The following is a 6,000-nucleotide window of genomic DNA, read 5'->3' as shown; positions in this document are numbered from 1 at the left end:
AGTGCCCTCTGTGACATCACAATCGTCTGATCTCTAGAACTGTGTGTTGCAGAGGACACACTTAAAAAAAAAACAAACCCAAACATACGAGGGTGAAGTGAATATTTCCATAATTTAAGGGCCTTGAAAGTGCTTCCATAGTTTGGAATCTCGTCGTGTTTGTCTGAAGGCGTCCCAACTAAAAATATGGCAGTCTTGAAAAACAACCATTCATCAAACGGATGGAACAGATGTACCTTCCGGCAGAGGCCCACCAGACTCCCGCTTGTACCGCTCGTCTGGTATGCAAACATTGCATTCAGGTCACGTCGCAGCAGCAGTTGCCCCCCCGAACCCCCACATCCCCTCTTTCCCCGCCCCTGTCGCCAGCAGCCCCTCACCTGAGTGTTTGGGGAGCGAGAAAAAAAAAAACTCAATTAGCGTGCCGACCGACCTCGTCTGAGGCAGATTAAGACGTGAGATTGGAAGCGATCGCAGCACAGATGAGCCGCTGCAGGTCTGAAGACTTCGGCTCCGTCTCGTGTAACAGCAGGACATGCGCTTCGGCGTCTGACAGTGTCAGATAGCGCGGAGTGTTTTTTATTTCCAGGAAGGAGGAGCAGGCTGACACGACTGAAGCTGAGCTGCTGAACTGCCCGCAATTCAGTCAGGTCGAACCGCTTCCGAATCGCGCTGAAAAATGACGACGAGTGGTGAAAGTGGAGCTCATTTGCCGCTGTGGGTAGTTGGTCTGCTTTCTCACAAGCCGCTGCAGGGTCTCATAAAAGTCTTCCAGAAGCAGAAGCTATGAAGCTTTTTTCCCCCCCCAGGTTGTACAGGCCAGAATGTACTTTTTTTTTTTAATGTGAGCCATCAAGGCTGGAGGAAAAATACCCAAATGACCGGAGTCTTTCAGAGAAAATGCCATGTATTTCTACGTGATTATTATATATATAAAAGAATCATAATCATTTCTACATGTTTATTTCCTTCATGTGGGGATAGTTGGGGGTTGTGACCTGCCCTCACCCTCCAAACGGCCCCTTCGCGGCCCCCCTTGCCTCCATCCCCACTTCCAGCCTAACTGAGTTTGCTGTGCCTTGCACCATATGCCGAGGGGATTAGGAGACTATGAGAAACAGCTTGTTTGGAATTCCACCGTCCATCACCTGCGTTACTGCAGCAGATGGCCCCCCCACCCCGCCTCCAAAAAAAAGAGTCTATGTGACACGTACGGATAGATTTTTAAAAACAACAAGATGTCATGCCATGTTTTTTTTTCTTATAAATGAAGAGAAGTTTCCATGGAAAATGAGAGCGAGCAAGCAATGGAAGAAGGAGAAGAAGCAGGCAAAATCTCCCACGAGTCATTCCAGTTCAGACTCTTATCCAGTGACACCAGACGGCAGCGAATGATAACAAATGTCAAAGAATTTTGAAAGAGCTTCGTAAGATTAAAAGGAAAGCGTTCGCTATTTTTTATGTCTGCTTGGGCTCATGGAAACACCGCAGACACTTTTCAAATTGCTCATATTATTCAGATATTAGTAATTAAAAAAAACATACATACATACATGTCTATACTTGGCTTGATAGATTAAGTCTCCTTCTGAAGCCTGAGGGCTTATTTTTCCATAAGTTATTTAACTTTCTTAACATATATTACAATATTGTCTGCTGCATCAAGTAGATGTTAAAAGCAACAAAAAAGTTGTTTGAAGTTGAAACATCCTTTTGAACTGCTTCCAACGTCTTATTTTTTGTGTGTTTTGTCGCACTTTGAATGTGTCCAACTGGCATAACGACGCAAGTAAAGGACATCTAGTCAAGGTAGCTCGATGAAACGATGATGATGATGGTGGGCAAGTGCTCAGCTGCTGCTGGCTGTGAGGCGTCATCCTGGACCGACTGGATCCTCAGGCCTCCGAGGCGCCGCGCACCTCAGCGGGAAGCATCCAGAGTGGAATGAAGGGCATGTTGGAGTGGGTCGGATCACAGCAATGATCGCTGATTGAAAGAAACAGGAGATTTAAATGAACCCGATGCCCTTGCTTTTCTTCCACGCCCCAGCTGCAGTTGAATATTTAATGATCCGACAGGTGATACCGGTTTGCTCGGTGGAATGTTCCAGCGCAGAGAAAAAGAGGCTTGGAAAAAGAAAGGGGGAAGGAAAAAACAGGCCTGTGGGGATGAGCGGGGATGAAATATTTAAATTGTAAGGGATTATTTACTTTACTCCTGTTGTCTTCCTCAACCGGATGAAGAATTAATAAAACCTGCACGTCATTTCTTTGACCTTCATTCTGCAGGAGACGCATCATGCTATTGCTCACCGTTGGCTGAAAGCCGTCGGGGAAGACGTGTTGCAACAATTACACAAAGTCCTTCTATTACAAAGTTCCACGACGTGACTGGCTCCGGTGGAGTCGCCCCTATTTCCTGCTCATCCCGACCAGTGGTTGATACCAGAGACAAAGAGACGTCCACGTCTACACTGTGGAAAAAAACGGACACGTTTGCTCTCAGAAGTGTCACTAATTCAAATTTGCTTCGCAGAACATTATCGTTAAACCCACAACTTTTTTTTTTTTTTTTTTTAATCAAACCTGTACGACTGTACTGCAGTTTTGCCACAATCCTTTGGATTTGCTTCTCTGGCCTTTACTGATTGGACATTTTATACTCTGACTGGGTAAAAAAACAAACAAATAGCCAAACAGACAAAACAACAACAACAAAAAAAGAAACAACCCACAGTGGAGCTTTGCAAGATGGATCTGCAAGAATTCAGACTGGCCTTCTGTCTCGTGAGGTTCACCGTCTTCCTCCGGTACTGTGTGCAATGTTGATTTCAAATGTGAGCATCCAAAACAGGAGCTTATCCCCTCCAGGTCTGTGTTTACTCTGTCCACACTGCACTGATAGGATCTGTACCAAACCAAACTCCTGAGTAAGAAGCACTGCATGGGTCTCCACCCAGTCTGTTTAACCGGGCAAAACTTTGCCATAATTAAATCTAAAACACTGTAAACCTGAATAACCCCCCAAACTCACACCACCACCACCCACTGAGATTCACTCTGTTTTTTTTTTTTTTAAGTCTAACATTCTTCTGCGCATGTGAACAGAAGGTGCACCCTTGACACATGAGGAAGTGCAGTGTAGCTGAGATAAAATGTTGACCCTCGGCACACTTGACACACATGTACATCGTTCAGCTACCTTACCCAACCGCACACACGCGCGCACACACACTGCGGTCGGCGTGTCGCTCCCCTTCTGGCTGGCAGGCAGGCGGCAGCACCCTTCGTCGCCTCTGTCAGGGTCCCCAACGGTGTGAGAGGATCGAGCCGCGCTTCCTGAGCAGCTTGAGCAAATATGGGAAGTGGCGCTGACCCGAAAAAGTTGCCCATATGCACTGCGCCGTGTTGCCGCTCGTCTTCGGCCTGGCACATATGTCAACTGTTAAACAGCTTTAAACCCCCATCCGCTCCCCTGTGTCCACTGTGTAAATTATTCAAGAGACGCCTGACAAGCTTGTTTTTTATTTTTAAATCATGCTTTATTAGGCCTACCTTGCTAATATTGGATATCTAAATTTTAAGATTTTTTTTCCCAGCTGTGTACCCAATAAAGTGGCCTGTGAGCGTATTCAGTCAGAGATGATTGGCTGTAACCTGTGGGTCAATGCTGGCTTCAGAATTTATTGTCTAATTTATTTGTGAAAAAAACCCCATAAACAAACAGACAATCAACCATCGAAGAACGCAGAACTACATTATAGTTGTTGAGAGGTTTCTTTGATCGCAGCAGTGTCATAAATACTAATCAGTGGTGGAAGTGTGCGGAAGCGAATGGTTCCTTTGGGTGGTCACACTATCAGTGTCGGACGCAGCCCGCGACAATGACAGCATTTATCTTGGTTGAGCCGTGGGAGGCTTGTGGGAACAGTAGTGTCGTCCTTAACTGCATGCAAGATACACCCCCCACTGCCCCTGATATTATCTGCTACGTCAAACGGGGAGCATCACATGGTAAAGCAGCAAGCATCACATGATAATAAAGGAAGATTATTTAACGGGCACCCTAGAGCCAAGCTACAGATCTGCAAACGTATTGAGACAAATAAAGACAATGGTTGAGTCAGTGGAACAGCAGAAGTTGGACGGTCTCGGGACATCCTGAGCATGCTGAGGTCGCAGGGTTGAACTCAGGTCGTGGCTAGGTCCACTGACACTGAAACATTTGATAGCAGATTTGCACAGCTATAAGTCACCCTGGTCATTGTAGTCTTGGAGATTGAGCAATGACGGTGCATGAAAAACACATTTTTCTTTTATTCATAGACTGGTTGGGGCCTTGTCTTGCAAAGGAAATTGAAAACTTAATGTTCTCACAGATCAGCCTTAAACGAACCCTAATCCAACACTAGCTAAAAATAGCTAGCTAGCCATCGCAGACTTGGCTGCCGTACAGACTAGACAAACTAAGTGCTACCATTGAATAAAACTTTGCTACACTGACTAATGTGATTTTTACACTGATTAAGACACCAAATGATTGACTGCCTACTGACATTAAATTAATCTGACACATTAGCATTCTGCTCTGCATTGTGTTAACAGAGCAAAATTCCCTTTTTTTCTTGACGGATTTCTTAAATCATGGAATCCCATCCGAACACTCAGTAATATTTATTGATTTCTGACAGACCAAGCAAAGCGTAAAAAAGTTGAACTGGCGGTTCACTCACACGTGTCAGCTTTATAACCCTTTGTACTGGCCAAGCAGCATTTTGACATAACTTGATTCATGTTCCCTCAGTGTGGAACGGCCCCCAGTGTTTGGTCCCGTTGCACCAGAGCTTCCGTCCGTAACAACGCGCAGGCAGAGTTTCACATTAAACTGCCAGATTTACCACAAACAGCGCTGCGGAGGAGAGGGACAAGCTTATCAAATTTACAACCATTGGGAGGAAAACCACAGTGTTTGGCAAACTTAAATGCACCCCTCCCACAAAAAAAAAATTAACAAAAAGAGAAAAGAAAAACAGGGTCACATGGTTGCTCGTGTTCCATTTTGTTTTTTTCTTCCTCCTGCTGAACAGAATTTGGAGGAGTTGTAACCCCATTCGTTGCCAGAGGGACGTGCCTCACGCCCAGGGATGAGTTACTGCCGCACCGCTCCAAACTTCAATAAACTTTAGCCGTTAAAAATGATCTGCCCTGCTAGCTTTGGCCTCGTGTTTGACAAGAACACTTTCATGTCTGCGCACAGCTCTTCTGATTTCAGTAAGGTTCCAGACCTCTTCCAGATACTTCTACACACACGTGCACAAGCTCACAGGAGAGCCGGGGTGTTTCTTCGCCAGTCACCACCACTGCTCATTTGTTTGCCTCGATTTTAAAGCTGTTTTTACAACCCTAAAATGTTTTTAGTGTTGTTGTTATGGTTCACTGAGTGGTACCTGGTGAAACCAGCCGCTGCCACTGGCACAGCGCAGGCGACTGGCCTGATACACAACTTTACAACTATTGTTGCACGCATGGTGCCCTCACGCTGGCACTCAATTTGCTTTGTGGCAAGACTTCACACACAGTGTTTACAGACCCAGTATAATATAGCCTCATGCCAAGAAAGGTGGGGGCACTGTATCAATGGCAGGGGTTCCGATGGTAAAAACTATGTTTCACTTCAGAAAAGTAAGCTACATGGTGCTGCAGTAAAACCTGCTGTGGTCTGTGCTGCAGAAAACAAACAACAGAGGCACCTGCACAAATAAGGTGCTGTAATCAGATGCCAGGATACTAATATTTTCCCTGTATACATGGGTGGGAAGATCTGTGTGCATGTAAACACAATATCCCGAATATGATCAGAGGATTATAACATGGGAACTAAAATCCGTGTAAACCTGCTGTTGACTGGCATATTCAGATTTTTTTTCGTATTCACAGGATGCTAGAACAAATGTTTTTTTGCACCTGCAAGCTTTTGCGTCATTTCGTGTCGGTGAATAAT

Source organism: Nelusetta ayraudi, unplaced genomic scaffold (genome assembly GCF_046127955.1).
Source record: "Nelusetta ayraudi isolate G7.1 ecotype Tasmania unplaced genomic scaffold, CSIRO-AGI_Nayr_v1 ptg000059l, whole genome shotgun sequence".
Lineage (NCBI taxonomy): Eukaryota > Metazoa > Chordata > Actinopteri > Tetraodontiformes > Monacanthidae > Nelusetta > Nelusetta ayraudi.
This window is presented reverse-complemented; position numbering follows the sequence as displayed.